Raw genomic sequence first — 19486 nt, 5'->3', positions numbered from 1 at the left:
TTTAAAGCATTGTACAAGGATTCTTCATTTTAAATGAATTCAAAATACAGACTTAATGAAGCTTAGGACACCTTCATTCTACTTAACCTAAAGCTTCAAACTGAAGGCATCGTTAGGTCTGAAAATATTCTACTAAGAAACTTTCTCAAAGCCTAGCTCTACCAAGAAATTTATAAATACCAAGAAACCTCTCAAAGAAAAAAAAAAAAGAGTCTAACAAAATTCTGGGAGTACTTTAGTGACATCAGTAGGACCTAAGGAAAAATTCTCAGAACCTGAGAAGGAAGGAGTGAAGTGACTGAGGTTAAGCAATACTGAATCTCCAGCAAAGGGAAAAAGAAACTCTTAACTGAGGACTTTTCTAGCAGACTGTTGGTAAACACCTACATCCTAAGAATGGTTCAACTCTGTCACTGGCCTTCTCCCCCAAATTCCTTCTTGGACCCTGAATCTTCAGAAAAGAGATGAGTGTTAACAACTAAAGGAGGGGCTGGCCTGGTGGCATAGTCATTAAGTTTGCATGCTCCGCTTCAGTGGCTCAGAGTTCTCAGGTTCAGATCCCGGGTGTGGACCTACACACCGCTCACCAAGTCACGCTGTGGCAGTGTCCCACATACAAAATAGAGGAAGACTGGCACAGATGTTAGCTCAGGGATGATCTTCCTTCAGCAAAAAGAGGAAGATTGGCAACAGATGTTAGCTCAGGGCCAATCTTCCTCACACACAAAAAAATTAGTTCATGATTCCTTACAATAATGCAGAAAAAGAAAGCTGAAATAAATGTGCATTTTTATTAAAAAAAAAACTAAAGTAAGCAACACTATTTGTTCAAGTTGTACAGGACTGTAGTGGATATGGAGAGCAAAGACTCTTCTAGAATGGGGTTTCCCAATCTTGGCACTATTTCACATGTGGAGCCAGATAATTCTTTGCTGTGTGGGGCTATCCTGTGCATTGCAGGAGGTTTGGTAGCATCCCTGGCCTCTGTCCACAGATGCCAGTAGCAGCTCATGTCTCCCAGACTGTGACAACCAATAATGTCTCCAGACATTGACAAATGTCCCCTGGAGGACAATCTCAATCAGTGGAGAACCACTGGTCTAGAGCACTGGTCTAGAACCACCCTATATGCCAGCAGTAGTCACTATCTCAAACGGGATTCAGGAATCAGGAATCAAGTCTGTAAGAACTTTGTAAGATCTGGACAAGCCACCTAACCTAGCAGTTTCCTTCCTGTGACTTAATGCCAGGATGACTGTCCTTCTCATCCACTCCCTCCCCGTCACCCGGTTTACTCCCACCACCCTGATCTTCCCTGTAGACAGCCTATGAAAAGCAACCTTTTACAGATTTGAACCACGAAAGCAGAAAGACTCGGAGAAATTTACAGCACTGCGAAACATAACTCCTGTCAGAAAAGTCCCCTCCCTTCTACCCAATTTTATTTATTTTATTTTTTTTTTTCTTAAGATTGACACCTGGGCTAACAACTGTTGTCAATCTTTTTTTTTTTTTCTGCTTTATCTCCCCAAACCACCCCCTGTACATAGTTGTATATCTTAGTTGCAGGTTCTTCTAGTTGTGGGATGTGGGACGCCACCTCAACGTGGCCTGATGAGCGGTGCCATGTCTGCGCCCAGAATCCGAACCCTGGGCCGCCCCAGCAGAGCGCGCGAACTTAACCACTTGGCCACGGAGCCGGCCCCCTACCCAATTTTAAAGGTAAGGAAATTAAAAGCCAGTAAGGTGAAAGGCCATGTCCGAGGTCACTTGTCTGAGGCCTTATAAACCGGTGGCAGATCCTGGTAAGAAGACTAGTTCCCAGTCCAGGGATTTTCCCAAACCTGACCTCATTTGGGAAGCCTTATGAGAGTCCAAATCCTGACTACTGTTTACCCTGGGCAAGCTGCTTGACCTGTCAGTGCCTCATTTCACGTCTACAAACGAGAGTAATAAATAGTAGGACTGACTTCTTAGGGGCGGTTTTGTTGAGTAAATAAGGTCATGCCTAGCATACAGTAGTTGCTCATTCACTGTCAGCTCCTTGTTAGCCATTATTATTTTCTATTTTTAACTTTCAACTTCAAATATTTAGTTACAGATAGCTGTTCAGCGATTCCTCAGACACAAACCTCCTCCTTTCTCTGCGTGATCTCTGGTACGCATTATAGCAGCTCCTCACCAAAGTATCTGTCCTCTTAAAAACAGAATTTAGGGGCTGGCCCGGTGGCGTAGTGGTTAAGTTCACACATTCCACTTTGGCAGCCCAGGGCTCACAGGTTCAGGTCTCAGGCGCAGACCTACACACTGCTCATCCAGCCATGCTGTGGCTGCATCCTACATACAAAACAGAGGACGACTGGCACAGATGTTAGCTCAGGGCCAATCTTCCTCACATACAAAAAACCAAACAGAATTTAAATAAATGTGAAATCGTCAAGCACTACATATCCTTTTGAAAACTGACCCATCTTATGCAAAACCAAAAACCACACCATTTGGTCCAATTAAGCAATAATAAACTTGATTACACCTCGAGGGCTCCTCTGGTGTTGACATACCAGAATGAAAAGCTGCAGCCGTTGACAGTTTCCATAGGCATGATTACAAAACATTATCCATAGTAACCTCTTCTACCTCCACCCACTCCTAATGGTTTCTGATTTTTAAACCATTACTTTTTTGGACTGAAGTTTCCCATTGCTTCAGACCAAAATATAACATTTTATTCCTACGAAACTGGAAATATATGCTCAATCATTTTTTTTTTAGAATAACCAGTGGTGGAGGAGGCAGGCTTGCAGTGGCGGTACCAAAAATGAACAGACAAAGCTTTCACTCCTCTAAGCTCCAAGAGCCTTGTGCCTCATCTACCATCACACGCCAGTGCTTACTCTAGTTGCTCAAAAAATGGGTCTGCTAGAGATACAACTCAGCCTTTCGCAATGGAGTTTAAAGTGTGTTTGTATTGGCTTCCAGTTTCCACACACATAACACGCAGACGTGCAGCAAGCCCGCGTGAAGTTAGGTAAGGAAGACATGAGAAATATACATTCTAAGTGAATCCATTTTTATGTGTCACTATTTACAGCATGAATTTGCATGCCCTACACAGTCGTAAATCACAAGGAAATCTACTATGCTTCATCACTCAATGTAATATTTTTTTATCTTTTGTAATGTGGGGTGAATTTTTGTTCGTGCATGATTTATACTTAGTTTTCAATATTAAACATATGTTATTTAATATACATTAAATATATATTCTATATTAAATATATTTAATTATCTTAGCATATACTATAATACTTATAATAGCATATAAATGTTAACACATAATGCAAATATCAAACATTTAATATTGAAATATTAAATATATAAGATTAATTTGAATTAGAAGATTCTTGACGGCTGAAACTATACTTAGGAATTTGTAGGGGCCGGCCCTGTGGCTGAGTGGTTGAGTTCGCATGCTCCACTTTGTCAGCCCAGGGTTTCACCCATTCGGATCCTGGGCGTGGACATGGCATCACTCATCAGGCCACGCTGAGGTGGCGTCCCACATAGCACAATCAGAGGCACTCACAATTGGAATACACAACTATGTGCTGGAGGGCTTTGGGGAGAAGAAGGGGGAAAAAAAAAGATTGGCAACAGTTGTTAGCTCAGGTGCCAATCTAAAAAAAAAAACATTTTTTTAATGTTAATGCACCCTAACCCACCCCCCTTCAGTTTCCTATACACAGTAGATGCTCAGTTAGTGTTAGAATACTATTTTTACATTTGCGATACAAAAAAGTCCCCAAACCTTATCTATATTTGCAAATCTGGACATAGTGAGAAAGAAAGAAATACTGAAATGCAAGATAGTTGCCTAGAAGAGGTGGTTCCCACTCTTGCTGGAGGTTTCAACATCTCCTTGGGATGTTTAACAGGCATCTCAGTGAACATGACCCAGACTCAACAGGTTTTTTTTTTGCTGAGGAAGACTCGCCCTGAGCTAACATCTGTTGCCAATCTTCCTCCTTTTTAGCTTGAGGAAGACTAACCCTGAGCTAACATCCATGCCAATCTTCCTCTGTTTTGGACGTGGGTCACCACCACAGCATGGCTGACAGTGGCGTAGGTCTGTGCCCAGGATCCGAACCTGTGAATCTGGGCCACCAAAGCAGAGCACACCAAACTTAACCTTAACTGCTATGCCACAGGGCCAGCCCCCAAACTCAACTTTTGATTCCCACTGCCCCCCTCCTCATACCTCTTCTCCTTCAGTCTCCCTCACTGCACCCAGTAACTCAAGCTAGAATCCTCATTCCTCCCCTCACCCCTACATCCAGGCCACCACCAGCCATTGGTGACACCCGCCAGGGTTGAACTGAGACTGTAAAAACGGCAGGAGGAAGCACAGAAGAAATCCCACGTAGGTGACCAGCTTCCCTCCACCTCCACAGCAAGCCTCAAAAAGGAACTATAATCTTCTCACTTTGGTGCTGTGACAGTGCCCTCCAATCCAATCTTTGACCAGTCGTTAGTCATCTTTTAACAAGTCAATCCTCTTTAGCTGCTTTCCACTGGGCTCAGCAGTCACAAAATGCAAACTCTTTTCCACGGTCTTGAAGGGCCTACATACTGAGGTCTCAGTAACCCCCACAACCCTCTCTCGTGCCCCTCTGCTCCTAGCTCCCAATGCTGCAACAGCATCAGCCTTCTTTATGCCCCTCAACAAGCCAAGCTTTTTCCAGCCTTCGGACCCTCACAAATGCTACTCCATCTAGCAAAGATCTTCCTGTCCATCAGACGCCTTCAGCATCACCTCACTGGAAGAGCCTTCTCAGACCACTGTAGCTAAGAGTCCACCTCCTATTGTCTCATACCCATTAGTTCCTTCAGAGTACTGAACCCCATCTCCACCCCCAAAGGAAGTCCCACGAGGGCAAAGAACTTTCTCCACTAAATACCTAGTACCCAGTGTCTGGCACATAGCAGCTGCTAAATAAATAACAGTTGAGTCTGTGTCTACATAAGAAAAATAGGTTTTTTCAATGTCTGGTTTAAACCAGTTCAATTGATATTCATCTCTTTTTTTTTCAAGTGTACCTATTTACTAGGTCTGTATTTTGATAAATTTTTCTAACTCATAAATAATTACCACCAGCTCCTTCACACAGTATATTGTTAAAGACAGACCTAATTTAACATTTATACGCTATTCACTTTTAATGTCCCATTCAGTACATATGGTAAGTAATAAAATGATTTGCAGAAAGAACTACAAATATTAGCTGTTTATTAGGTCTATTTTGGTTTTTTCTAATTCCTCAACACATTGTCCAGTTGCTATCAACTGGAATGAGAGCTTCTAAATCAATTTACTATCAATTATGATAATAGCTTCCAAATCAACTTAGAAGTGAGAAAAACCCAAACAATTCTAAATTAGCCACAAGCCATGACGAACAAGAGTCAAAAATGACTAAATCCAGGATTTCCACGTACCTTCAGCAGAATTTATACACTATTGTTGGTTTTTGTTTTTGTTTTTACTTCCAAGCACCTTCCTGGAGTGTATACTCACTTTCAAGACCACTTCTAGGGTCCCCAAGCCTAGCAGCCTCAGGATTCTACCAACCAGTGGGGAAGCCCTTTCCAGTGTCCAGTGATGGATCTAAAAGAAACAGAAGGATTCATAGAGGGAGCTGTACCTCCAAGGACCAAGAAAAGCCATTTTGCCAAACCAAGGTAATCGTGCAAAGGTAGAGAATGAGGCCAAGGCTAGCAAATGGGTATGACAACCAGAGAGCTGTTGTGGCTCTCGGTAAAAGACCAAGGTTTTGTCCAAAGGTTCCGAGGAAATATGAAACACTCAGACAATGACACTAGCACTCATTTCATGCCAGGTCAAGGCAAAATACCTAATGGGGCTCTGCCATCGAGAAAAATCTAGACGGAATCCTGGAGCAGCAGCAGATGGCATTTGGCAAAATCTCAAAGGTCAACAGAGATAGTTAAAAAAAAAAAAAAAAACCTGTCCTGACAGTTACTTTGAGAAGAATCATTAATTATAATTAAATGACAATAGAAAAAGTGATAAACAATATAGCAACATGAGTTAGCCAAGTATAATTATCTGTAGGGCATGCAATTCACAAGACTGGTTCAAAGCAGAGGGCTGCAAGGACTAGATGGAAATCACAAAAAGATTGCCAAAGAAGAGGCTTTGATTTGGAAACAGAAGGGCTGCAATGATTGCGCCATACCACAAAGCCCTGCCTTGCTAGTTACTTAGTCATCCGCCTCCACGGAGCGCAGAGAAAATAAAGAAGCCAGAGGAAACATGGCGGCGTAAGAGGAGAGGTCCAGGAGAAAAACCCACCCTCACTCAGACAGATACGTTCATGACTGTATTTTGAGTAGAACACACAAGTTGTACTACACTTTCAGTCATACTTGGGGTGTGTAAAAGCCAGTGTGACTTATTCATTCACTCAACAAATATTTTTTTGAGTACCTATTCTCTGGCAGACTCTGCTCTGCTGTAGGGTGCTTGGGATACATCAATAAAGGAAGCAGACATTCTAGTGGGGAGGAGATACACAGTGAGCCACACAGTTATATAACATGCTAAAAAGTGATAAGTACTATATAAAAAACAGAGCAATGGAGGGAGATAGAGAGTGCCAGCAGGAAGGTGAAATTGCTGTTTAAAAAACGGGAGGAAGAGCAAAGACTTGAAGGAGGTGAAAAAGTAAGCCATACAGATATTTGGAGAAGATGGTTCAGGGAGTGGGAGCAGCCAGTGCAAAGGCCCTGAGGTATGAAACTGTGGCTAAAGCAGAGCAAGTAAAACGGAGTGAGTGATAGGAGGTGAGATTAAAGAGATAGTGGGACTAGAAATTTAGTGCCTCGCTGGCTTTTGGGTGAGATGGTGAGGTGCTGGAAAGTTTTCAGCAGGGGATTGACATGATCTGACTTCTGTTTTAAAAGAGTTGCTCTTGGGGCTGGCCAGGTGGCATAGTGGTTAAGTTCACTTGTTCCATTTTGGTGGCCCAGGGTTTGTGGGTTCGGATCCCAGGTGCAGACCTAAACACCTCTCATCAGGCCATGCGCGATGGTGGCATCCCACATACAAAATAGAGGAAGACTGGCACAGATGCTAGCTCAGGGCCAATCTTCCTCACCAAAAGAAAAAAAAAAAGAGTTGCTCTGGATATTGTGTCAAGAAGAAAGTATATGAAGCCAGGGCAAAGGTGGAAGCAGGGAGAACAGATAAGGCAGATTCTGCAGTTTCACTGACTAGTTCATTGACTAGCTCTAGCCTATGGGGAAAGGGCAAGACCCTTCAAACATTACCAGGATGTGCGAGAACATGGGTATTACCATTTCATTTCAGGGTCTGTGTTCCTCCTACAGTTCCCACAGGGAGAATGACTCCTGGGTGCCGCTCTGGGAAGGCTGCTGGGAGACTATTCCAAGACTCTGCCTTCCCAGGTTCCGTTCCAGCTGCTAGGAGTGATCATCTACGAATATGGAGCAACTGCAGATGAAAGGCACAAATTCCAGGGCTCACGGGAAGTTTCTGTTTGCTCACTGGCAAATCCACATATACCTTGTGGTGGATCCTGGAACTTACAAAGTGGAGCAGAGAGCAAAGGAGGTCCCCGGGCCAAACTACTGTTTGCACCAACTGGGAAGAGCTAACTCCTTAGCAGAGTCCCTTCGCTCTGCAAAAAGGGTTTCACTGGACGCAATTCTCCCAATGCTTCTCCAGCCACCTGCCCTCCTACCTCATTTCTCTTGCTTGGCCGAGAGTACACCATTAGCCCGTAAAAAAAAAAAAAAATCCATTGTGCCTCACAGATCTGCATATTCACCTGAGACTGCCCTTCCTTTCTTGGATGTCTTCGTTCACTCTCCCAAATTTTGAGAAAATGCACGTTTTCCTAACAACTGTCTAATAAATTCCTTCTAATTTTAAGAAAATGCATTTTTCCTCCTTCTCATAGCTACCTATTAATAAGTCTGCGCCCTTTCAAGAACGTTAAAGAGCAGAAAAAGAGGTATAAACTTTTAAACAATGTGATGGGCACCTAAGCACTGTCACAATTTGCCCCCTCCCTCCTCCTGGCCTCCCCATCTGGCCACGCTTTCAGAGGCCTGGCTGTGGAGGGGGCTTCCGTTCTGGTTCATTCCTGCCTGAGTTCACTACAGCTCCACTGTATTTCCTCTACCCAACAATATTTTTGTAAAATACTTGTGGAAGACATAGAAGTCATCCAAATAAATATGGTGTATAGAAAGTATATGAAGCAAGGGAATGCAAAAATGCCATTATGTGTGTATAATGGTAAAGTATTTGGCCAAAGAAATTCTTAATTTAGTGAGCACTCACTATAAACTAGGAAGATTGAAGGATGCAAAATATTCTTCAGACACAAATCCTGTCTCCAAGAAACTTAATTTTTGTTTGATATGGAGAATAGTGCATGCATAAAAGCAAGGAGTGATACAAAATTCCAGAAGTGCACAGATAAGGCACTGTGGCAGTTCTGAGAAAGTCCCGTATCATATATTATAATCACACTGGTTAGTACTAACCAGTAAAAGTCATAACAGGAACTACTTAAGTATCACATATTAAGTTCTTTTACACAGAAAATTTCTACTTTGCATTATCCATTTCCAGAATCTACACTCCATTTTCGGCAGGACACTTGGCAGTCTCTCACTGGACAGATCAAACAGCATCATTCCTTGTGTCTGTAATCAACCCCTTATAGCTTAGTGAGAGGAAAAGAAAAAATGTACCTTGGTGATTCTTTTTCTCTTTTTTTGAGGAAGATTAGCCCTGAGCTAACATCTGCTGCCAATCCTCCTCTGTTTGCTGAGGAAGACTGGCCCTGAGCTAACATCCATGCCCACCTTCCTCCACTTTCTGTGTGGGACGCCCACCACAGCATGGCTTGCCAAGCAGTGCCATGTCCACACTCGTGATCTGAACCTGCGAACTCTGGGCCGCCGAATAGGAACGTGCGAACTTAACTGCTGCGCCACTGGGCCAGCCCCAATACCTTGGTGATTCTAAGTAATCATTTCCCTATACAACTAAGATACTAAAACCAAAAGAAACTTAGCAAAACATTGCCCACCTACAATGGCAATGGCCATCTGGTCAAAGCCAAGGAGTGATGTTAGGAAGAGAAGCCTGGATTCCAACCAGCAGAAGAGGTCACCAAAGAAAACTCTCAGATGGACAAGGGTAAGGGGACAAGAATTCAAACACAGAAACGCCTCCAAACACACAGTCCACATTTCATGAGGACTATGGATCATACCTTACTGACTACATGCCAAGCACTGTTTTAAACTCCTCCTTACAATAGATTAATTTATTTAATCCTTATAACAACCCTGTAAAGTAGGCATTTTACAGTTGAGGAAACTGAGACACAGAGAGATTAGGTAACCTGCCTGAAGTCCCACAGCTCATAAGTGGCAGAGCCAGGATCTGAACCAAGGCAGTCTATGCTCTTAGCCACTCTGCCATGGAGTTTGCAGGAAGTCATCCCTTTCCCCCAAATTGTCATTTTCACTCTGGCTAACCCCGTTTTCTTTCTCTTCACACGTGACCACATTTTGCCAATTACCCTGAGAACAAACTAGCCCACAGAGCTGCGCTCCCCTCTGCGTCAGCAGGCGGCAGCTTTTGCCTTTTATGATCTCATTAAAGTCCAAGGTAATCCACAACCACCACCTTCTTCTGCGTGGAGAAATATATCACAGAAATCAGCTGGGAAAATAATAAAAAAAAAAAAAACCACAACAAAAACATCAGGCCATTGAATTTTCTGTTCATAATAAGCTGCAGTGCCCCATTGAGTTTTCTGTGTCACCAAACCCTCCCAGTTGTGGGAACACAAAGGCAACTTTGTCTTGAGAAAGCTACTGAGGAGATGGGCCTAATCTTGGCAAGGGCTTGGTGTACCGAGAACCATGTTATTATTTTTTTAAATAAATGACAACAAACAAAAAGAAATATTATTTAAGCCATCTTTTCAAAAGTCACAGTGTTATTATCATCGTGGACGAGCATTCCTACTTTTAGAATCTTGACTATTTTACCTGAGCTCAAAAGGCCCAAATATACATTTTCAGAATGGCAATCAAACTGATCTAGACAATATCCACCTGAGAAAATCCTCTTCATTTGATTAAGTACTTATTTTTTTCTTTTGACATGTAAAAGGTTTTACAAAAATGATTGAGCCGGGTCTCAGGGCTCTCAAAGGTAAACACTTTCTATTATAATTTTCACAAGTTGGCGTTTCCTTGATCAGGTGGAGGCGTCCTGTTCCTGTTTCAGTTACACAATGCCCTGCATTCACTGTACACCCATCCACTGCCCACTGGTACGTACTGTATACTTAACTCTTGCTCACCCATATGTGGATTATCCATAGCTTCTGGGATCAGGTTCTCTTTCTCCCCAGTTGGTGGAAACTCAAAGAACATGAGCAAAATTGACTATTAGCCAAAGCAAAGCAGAATCAGGAGGCTAAAGCTTTCAGCAACTCCGCTTGCATTCAACACCCACCCACCGGCACTGACCACGGTCTTGGCACTGGGCCGCCATGTTCCTAAGAGCCGCAAACCTACAGTATCCCCAAAGATCAGAGGAGACCAGATATTGTTTTCTTGATTAATGTGACTGGCAGTAATTTACAGATAAAGTATACACTTCTGCAGAAGCAGGAATCTGCTGAGGCCAAAGGATTAATATTTTCCCAGAATCACAAAGGGCTTTCCGGGTTACACCAGCCCTCTGTCTTCTGATGTCATCTCTCTTAAATGGCCTTCAGAAAGGTAGAGATTGTACTTCTGATTTCTAAAATGACCCCACTATTAAAACCAGATAAGATTTACCAAAAAAGCAACTATAAACTACACTCAATCATTTCTATTATAGTATCAGTTTACTTACGTTGTGTATCTTACAAACATATGAACTATATACATCTAAACATACCCACAAATCATTTTTGCATAAACTAAGTTCCTCTGATGACAAAAACTGAATATTGACAACAAAAGAATGCTCATGTTATATATGCAAGTTACATAAGTGGAGCTGTGATTTTGTTTCAGGTGTCCTAAACCACGGCAGAAAGGCAAGGCAAGGCGCAGTGGGAGTGTAGTTGAAGGGTTTGTGCCTCTTGTAATCAGATTACTTTTGCTTGTACTAAGAAATAGCTTAAATTCATTCAAATTAGCCATCTATTGCAGAGCCCTGGGAGCACTGTAATTACAAAAGGGGCGACAAGCTTCAAATTCTTACAGTTGCCAGTTCACCTGCCACGGTTTGACGGCACTGACAATCTCCCGTGTGAGCTTTCTGGTAAACTCCATACTACTAATGGTGTCTGGAACGCACCTGTTTCTTGGCCACTTATTCCATTTATTCCTCCAGACACTCTCTTCCCTTCTGCTTTCACTGGACAACTCCTCCCTCATGTCTTTTTCAGGGTAAAATATAAGAGGTTCCGAACAGAGAGGGTGCATTGACTTCAAGGGGTCTTTGACTCCTCTCCCCCAGACAGATGCTGACAGAATGGAAGGGGAAGCAACCACGACAAGAGAAGCAGAAACAATCAGAAATCAAGCTCACACCATCTCAGGATTGTTTTACTGACAAGATGATTCAGGACCACACACAAAAGGTGGCAGGGTGCCATTTCCCCCTAAATCCCTCCAGCATTACATGTTTCCAACAACTTGGGATGACAATTGAACAATTACTTATTATCATTTCTACAACAGTTCTTCACTGGAGGTTTCAAAGGCCTCCTATCTCAGAACCCAAGTGATCTCTGCATTGCTATGATTGAAAATCTTTTTCCAGTTGTTCTTTGAAGCAATTACTCTAAGCAGGTGGTTTTGACTAACACATACATCTTACCAGATTAAACCAGAAAATCAACGTCATCATAAGACACTGAAACTGCTCCCAAGAGGAAAAACATATCTCTTAATCGGGCCAGTAGTTGAAATGTTGCAACAAAACCTTTAACTGGGAATCATTCTGACAACCACTTTTTAAACTGCATTTACGTCTTCACTGTAACTTCATAAACGTTTGGCACACAAACTCTAGATTCATGCAAAATATATCCTTTTTCTAAATCTTATGAATCCCAAACTTAAACCCTCTTCAGAGTAAGTTTTTTCTAGGATTATGCATCCTCTGAGAAACCCTAATCACAGTTTCACTGGAAACTCAGTCCAATTTTGAGGGGATCTCCCTCCACACACCAGCACCCCCACATCCATTCCCCTGCCCATCCTTTAAAAATCAGAAGGGTCTTGAAAAGCGGAGGTGGAAACCTGTCTGAAATTGGCAAATATTTTCCTACAGCAGTCAAAGCTCAATCATTTAGGACATGATTTACTTTCAATCTTCAGATCAAGAGTAGAATTTTAAAAACAAGTTCATTTTCTAAGAAAATAATTTCATCTATTTTAACCTTGTAATCTTTGTTTAAATTACCTAGAACAGGTTCCATTACTAGTAAACCAAAGAGAACAGTCTAATCGGAAGGTTCTTAGCACATGAGGAAAAAATAATCTGAGTCGTCTTAAACACTAGTGAGAGCAAGTATACAGGACACGTGTCCAGAAACACATAGTTTCCTTCCCTTCTGAGTCTACTTCATCCTCAGTGTCACCAACTGTTTGAGGCAGAATCCTTTCAAAATATAGTCTGGAGCAGCACAGTGGGGGAATCAAAAATAAACACGTTGACTATTAAAACTATGGCGATTGGAATAAAGTGATGATGTCGAATTTTCAATCCTACAAGCTTCTGAAAGCTCAAAACCAAGAGGAAGACAACAAATCTTCAAAATTTGCTTCATTTTCAGCATATGTAAAAAAAAGCCTCTTTTCAGATGAATTTAGGTGTAGCCTCGTCAAGTAAAGAAGCTTGGCAGAGTTAGGCTAGCTGCTTTGTTTTTGTCAGCTCATTTCTTCACTTAACAAATATTGAAAGTTAATCATGAAGCTGGGCTCTTGTGAAATTTCTGATCCCTCATTCTCCCAGTATGCAGTAATTGAGTCAAAGAGGCCAACGATACGAAGACCAGAACAGGGACAAGGGGAAGGTAGATAAAAAAGGATACAAAAACCCAAACTTCTTTCTTTTCCTCCTCCTGTTTCCCTTTTGGCCTGGGTTGGCTTTGTTTCCCTCCAAGATGTCACATCATCAACGGGACAAAGATGATTGTTTCAATTAACAGCAACACAAACTCCCACAAATGCTATCTCATGGCCTTGATTGGGTATTCCGGTTTGTCTAGGGGTTCTGTGTTTTATGCCGCTGACAACCTTTGACCTTTTAGAATTGGCACCTGCAATTCTCAAATGCTCCTGATCTAATTGTAATAGTGCTTAAAACTGTGGCAACGTCTTCACGGTTGTGTTGTCAACTCTTCGCTTTCTCTCTCCTAAAAGATTCATGTGACTCCAGCATTAAAAGTTTTTAAAAGAACAGTTTTTTTTAAAAAAAAAATTTTTAAAGAACACATTTCTAATCTACATTCCTGCTAAACTGAGTGAGCCATTAAAATGCCACTAGGAAAAAATTGCTTGATTTTTCATTCAAATCAGTAATGGCCTAGAAGTAAACACCTTGAGGACACTATCCTTCTAAGCCTCAAGAAAGGAGCCACATCCCCACACGCCTTGGGACACAACCCAAGAGTAAATGAACTTCTACCTAATTAAAAAATAAATCATTTACTTGAAAAATTCCACTTTATTTTAACTGATTTCTTAAATATCGGGTGACTGGTGATTCGTCAACTGTCATAATTCCTCATCAGTCCTATACTTTTATGCAGATTGGATTTTTAACTTTAAGCAACTAAACCTCCGCTCAGGGTTACCTTTGGAGGTAAATTACTACAGAAAGATACATCCCTCCCACCTTAACACTTAATAAGATGCCTGTCATGAATGTTCCCAATCTCACCTCAATAATCTGACTAAAAAGTCACCTGTGCCTCTGGACGGCCCAATGACGTGTTTTCAAGGGTGAAAAAAAAATCTGTTTCGGGTATGGAAAAGGAAACATGAGGGGGCTGACTGTACATGATTTTCTGCTTTTCCAGAAGCTGACGCTTTTAAAATCCTTTTATAAACCCTTTCTTTCCCACGAAATATACCAGAGTCGGAAGGAGGGTGGTAGAATGTGGGAGCTAAGGGCTAAAGAAAGAAGAAAAAGGAAAAAAATTTCAAAATTGGGCCCTAAACGTAAGATTAAGGCACAGTAGTGAGAAGGATTTCCAAAAGCCACCTTACCTTTGTTATGTATTTGGAGTCGCCCACTTCAGAAATTAACACCATTCACAGCCCGGTAGCAATTTACACAGCTAGGAAGGAACCCTACAACATCTTCTCGGCCTCCCTCTTTTTAATGTAAAACCAAAATAAGGAGTGTCCAGCTACTCCCCCACCGCGCCGCTTAAAGCAACAGATCGTTTGAGACTTAGCTCTCAGGCTCTGGGAATTCCAGTTTGTCAGAATTTCTTAACCTTGGAAACCTGCAGAGAGAAACCCTCAGCGAGGACAACTCTCCGAGCCCCCGGCTTCTCACTGTCCCGAACTGCGCATTCCAAAGTGGGAAGCAGGAGCGATAACCAGAAGGCAGCTCTCTGGGGCTAAATTCCTTGGCGGGAGCGAGAAGCTGAAAGCGCGGCGAGTCCGCGGGCGGCGCGGCGCCCGTCCCGCACCCGGGGGAGACTGGCGGCCCCGGGAGCCCAGCTGCGTCCGGCACTGCGCACGGGGAGCGCTCTGAGTCTCTCCGAGCTCTTCCCCGGGCCCTCCTCCCTCCGCCCGCTGCCCTCCCCCAGCCGAGGCCATTCGCCTCACAGTAGCAAGGTTGTCTCTCGTCTACTCCCTTCCCTTAAACTCACCAAACCAGATTTTTACTCCCAACACCGGCAACTTCCCGTAAATCTGCACTGAAATTTTATCCAGCCCGCTGAGCCTCCGCTGGCTAAAGGCCAGCGCAACATTCCTGTTGTTTTAGGAGCGCAGATACCTTTGCTGAAGGTTAAAAAAAAAAAAAAACTGCCTTGATGGCAGAGACTTGGGGACTTCACCAGTCAGACTTCTCTCCCCGCTCAAAAAGTCACGTCTATTTCAGACACCCAGAAAGGGCCCCAGAAGTGGCACCTGCTTCACCTGAAGACATCTGTCCGCATCAGACGTCTGGCCCCCTTTGGGCCGTTCAGAGAAACCAAGCAGAAGCATGTTTGAGGAATAAGGAACCTGCCGCTGAATCACGAGCCGATCAGTCCCACCCCACCCCCGGTCTTCTCCCTACTAAAGAAGTCGTTTAACCAGGTAGGATCAGAGCGAGCACCGCGCCGGGCCTGATGGAAAGGGGGACCTCCCAAAGTGTCCTTACCTGAGAGATGACGGCTCAGGCGAGCGCAAGAAGGAACGTCACGAGGACGAAGCCCTGACCTTTGCCGGGACCTTCGCAGCAGGGCCTGGGGCCTGGGCGCTGCTCTTTCAGAAGTGGCTCATTTTAATGCGCTCTGACCTAGAGTTACAGCTGGTTTCTAGAAAGGGAACAAAAAAACACTGCGTTTAAAAACAGCTGCCGAGCCCTCCCTTAACCTTGCCTGCTCTCTGGGGAGTCGGCTCTAACCCCCCACCCCATCCAATCCCCAAGAAACCGGCAATCCGAGCCCCTCCCCTTCGCATTACCTGTTTACACAAGAGTTAAGGAGCCTCACGCATTTCAATAGAGCGCTAAGCCCGTTTGCAGGCGCGTAATCGGCCAGCAGAAATCGAATTCTGTGACTAAACAAACTAGAAGAGGAAGCAGGCACTACCAGGAACCTAAAACGGAGTTGTGATTTCGGGTTGCAGTGTCATTCAACTGAGAAAAAAATGTGCTGTTTCTCATTGGGCTACTTTAGCGAAGAACTTGTCCAGAAATATTTTTGGCTGCTTAAATGAGTTAATACGAAGAGCTTAGAACCGTGCCTGGCACACAGCATCAGCGGCCATTGTTATTATTACTTGTATTTGTGCTATGGCTTTTTTCTGAAGTGCAGAGGGCGTGATCAGAGTTAGAAGGGGGCTCTAGACCCTGCAGTGCCGCTCACTAGCTGTAAGCCCATGAGCAAATTTTTTAAACCTTTCTCAGCCTCAGTTTCTGGAAGATTCTGATGAGATTTTTGCAAACAGTTTACATTCATGGTGGACAGTCTTGAATATAATGGAAAATAAAGTTCCCGTAAAGGAATGTACAACTGATTTCCATCTCACTTAAAAGTTGCAAGATTGACAAGATACATGGAGATAAATTGGCCTGCACATTCCATGCAGTTCACTAATAGAAAGGAAACCCAGGACCCAGCCATCAGCCATGGGTGCGTGCTTCGTTCTGATTTGGACTAGGCACTGACCCTGGGAGAGTTACTTAACCTATTCAGTTAGAAGTTGATGCTGGAGAAATAGCAGTCATTGTCATTTGAAAAACAGTGTGAAATAGGGGGAAATAATTTTCTAACTCCTCATAAACGTTTGAAAATGATTACTGGAGGCTAAAATGTGATCAGTGTCGACACCTTTTTTCCTCCACATAACTTCCCTGTTAAAGAAATCATAATCCCTTTATATTAATGGGGCCCTTTGAACTTTACCAAGCACTTTCACGCACCTCCTCTTATCTGAACCTGACAAATCAATTCTCCTTTATCCCCCTTTTGCAGATGAAGACAGTGAGGTCAATTAGTTCCTGGTTTCGCTGAGTGCTGAGGCCAGTACTAGTTCCCAATTCTAGTTAAATCTAAAAGCAGCATTTGCCACCTTTAGGAAAAATGACTCCTTAAAACCAGCAAAGAATTCTGAAACATTTTAGATGCCTTTGGTTTTTTTTATCTTCCCTATGGGGCAAGATTTAACCAAGATCAATTAAACATTTTCCGAGTTTCAGATTCATTCGTGGTCAGTACAAGTCAGGGTGAACTATAAACAGCAGGCAGTGGTAGTACTCCTTGGATCTGGTTCTCTCATTCTGTCTGAGGGTAGACACTGCCAGCCATGAATGGGGGCTCCGCAACCTTAAGACAACTTCAAAACTCCAGTTCCACATTCGCCTTAATTTTTCTTTTCTTTTCCACAAGCATCTGGATTGTGGCCTCAAGAGCCTCTTACTGTCAGGGACCCTCTGAGTTACAGAATTCAAGAGGGGCCATTCTCAGGCTCACAGATTTTTCCACCTCAGAACAGGTTTTTCCATAGGAAGCCCTGGGCCAAAGCCTGGGGAATAATGACCAGGAATAATAAAATGAGTTTGAAAGTGTAGAGGTCAGTGATTCCACGTAAACTGGAGCTGGAGTCAGGGAAGATGGCCCTTGAGGAGGCATACGTCCCTGGAAGTGAGTCTTTATGGCCACTCTGAGTCAATTCCTTTCTCTCGAATGTTGCCTGACACTTCTGCTGCTTCTTTCTCAGTTTTGCCCACCACCACCTAATTAAACAGGCATAATTTTTGTTCCTAACTACTTCACACTACCCCCGCCACCCCCCAGAATATGGCAAAACTAAAACATTTTTAAAGTGGCAGGCTATGGCAAAAGAAATGTGAACTTTCATTATTTCTTCTTTGTGGTTAACCTTGATGCCGGTTTATCATTATCATTATTATTATTATTTTATTCTCAGGCAAACCCCATTATCCTGGGGCATTTTTGTTTTGCAGAGCCCTGCTTTTTGCTTTCTGCTTCCTTCTTTCCCTTCTGCCTAAGAGGCAATGTGATGGAATGAATGCAAACAGCACGGGGATTGATTTCCTACAGATTTGAGTTTGAATCTCAATTTTACTTCTTAGCTATGTGACGCTGGACAAATCGCTTAACTGCTCTGAGCTTCAGTTTCTTCACTTACAAAATAATAACAGCTGCCTCTCTGGATTTCTAGAAGAATTAAATGAGAGGTGAAATCTCATCAGGATTCCTGGTACGTAGAAGATAATCAAGAAATGGTATTTCCTTTTGTACCTGGAAAAACTCACTCCACAGCTCACAAAGAATTGTCTTTTCCATATTTAAATCTTAGATCAAATAACACTATTCCAAGATACCCTCATTAACATAGGCAAGCCTCAGACTTTGGTAAAGAACCAAAGTCTAATAATAACCACTATCTACATAGCATTCCCAATGATACATTATCATTGATCATCACAACCATGTGAGGCAAGTATGGGCAAAGCACAAATCATTTGTATTGCCCCATTGCTCTGATTAGGAAATTGAGGCTCTCACAGAGTTATTCCAGGGCTGGCCTGGTGGCACAGCAGTTAAGTTTGCACGTTCCACTTCAGCCGCCAGGGGTTCGCTGGTTCGGATCCCAAGTGTGGACTTACACCCTGCTTGGCAAGCCATGCTGTGGCAGGCATCCCACATATAAAGTAGAGGAAGATGGGCACAGATGTTAGCTCGGGGCCAGTCTTCCTCAGCAAAAAGAGGAGGTTGGTGGCTGATGTTAGCTCAGGGCTAGTCTTCCTCAGGAAAAAAAAAAAAAAGAGTTATTCTAAGCTACTGATAAGTAGCAAAGCCAGGTTTTGTACTGCTTTTCACTACTACTAGAACTGTGATTACTCTATTCATATACCCAGTTAGGGAGCAGAATCAAAGAGTTCTAGAAGATTGTTTTAGCTCTTAGTTGTGGGGAGAGGGCCAGGAGATTCCGGCCATAGTTTCTGGACACTTCTCATTTTGAAGACATGGAAACCCACAAAGAACCCTATCAAAGATCTGTGCCCTATAAGAGTGAGATGTGCTGACCCTACGGTGTACACTGCAAATTCTATGACAAGCAGAGGGGTAGCAAGGTAAAGAGCTTCGGGCTCGAAGTCAGCAGGGTCCAAGTTCGCAACCTGGCAGTCGTGGGGTGTTGGGCAGAGTTTGGGAACTCTCCAAACCTCAGCTTGGTGCTGATGGCAAAACTAACTGTAGGGTCTTCATGAGGATTAAATGAGATGATACATATAAAAGCACAGTGCTCAACACACTCTAAGCTTTCACTACATGTTAGTTATTCTTCTTAAAGACCAGAGACCACGTACTAATGTGAGACTTAAATGAGGCATATAATAAATAAATGCAAAGAGCTTAGAACAATGCCTGGCACGTAATAATTGCTGTTTGTTTGTGATATTACTGTTTTATTATTTCCCTCTATAACAATTTTGGTGACAGTGGTGAGGTCATGATAAGCAACTGACTTTTGGGGGGGAGGGGAACTTCTGTTTCTTCTTCTTTTTTTTTTTTTGTGAGAAAGACTGTCTCTGAGGTAATATCTGTGGCAATCTTCCTCTGTTTTGTATGTGGGATGCTGCCACAGCATGGCTTGATGAGCAGTGTATAGGTCCATGCCTGGGATCCGAACCCGTGAACCCCAGGCCACCAAA

The 19486-nt window shown here is 43.0% G+C and overlaps 1 protein-coding gene across 16 annotated transcripts in view; it reads right to left on the bottom strand.

The window, feature by feature from the left end:
* The window catches only part of RBM47 (RNA binding motif protein 47), a 148724-nt gene extending 132269 nt beyond the window's left edge, over positions 1–16455 (bottom strand). For 2 of the 16 annotated variants that reach the window (XM_023638192.2, XM_070263947.1), the window contains exons 1-2: positions 15769–16455; positions 15464–15620 (exon numbers count right to left, since the gene is read on the bottom strand). The gene's annotated coding sequence lies outside the window, so the exon portion shown is untranslated. The other 14 variants (XM_023638193.2, XM_070263948.1, XM_070263943.1 and 11 more) reach the window with 12 other exon arrangements.
* Between the last annotated feature and the right edge of the window lie 3031 nt (positions 16456–19486).

Source organism: Equus caballus, chromosome 3 (assembly GCF_041296265.1).
Source record: "Equus caballus isolate H_3958 breed thoroughbred chromosome 3, TB-T2T, whole genome shotgun sequence".
Classification (NCBI taxonomy): Eukaryota; Metazoa; Chordata; class Mammalia; order Perissodactyla; family Equidae; genus Equus; species Equus caballus.
The sequence above is the reverse complement of the archived record's forward strand: the minus strand, read 5'-3'. Positions and strand labels throughout refer to the sequence as shown.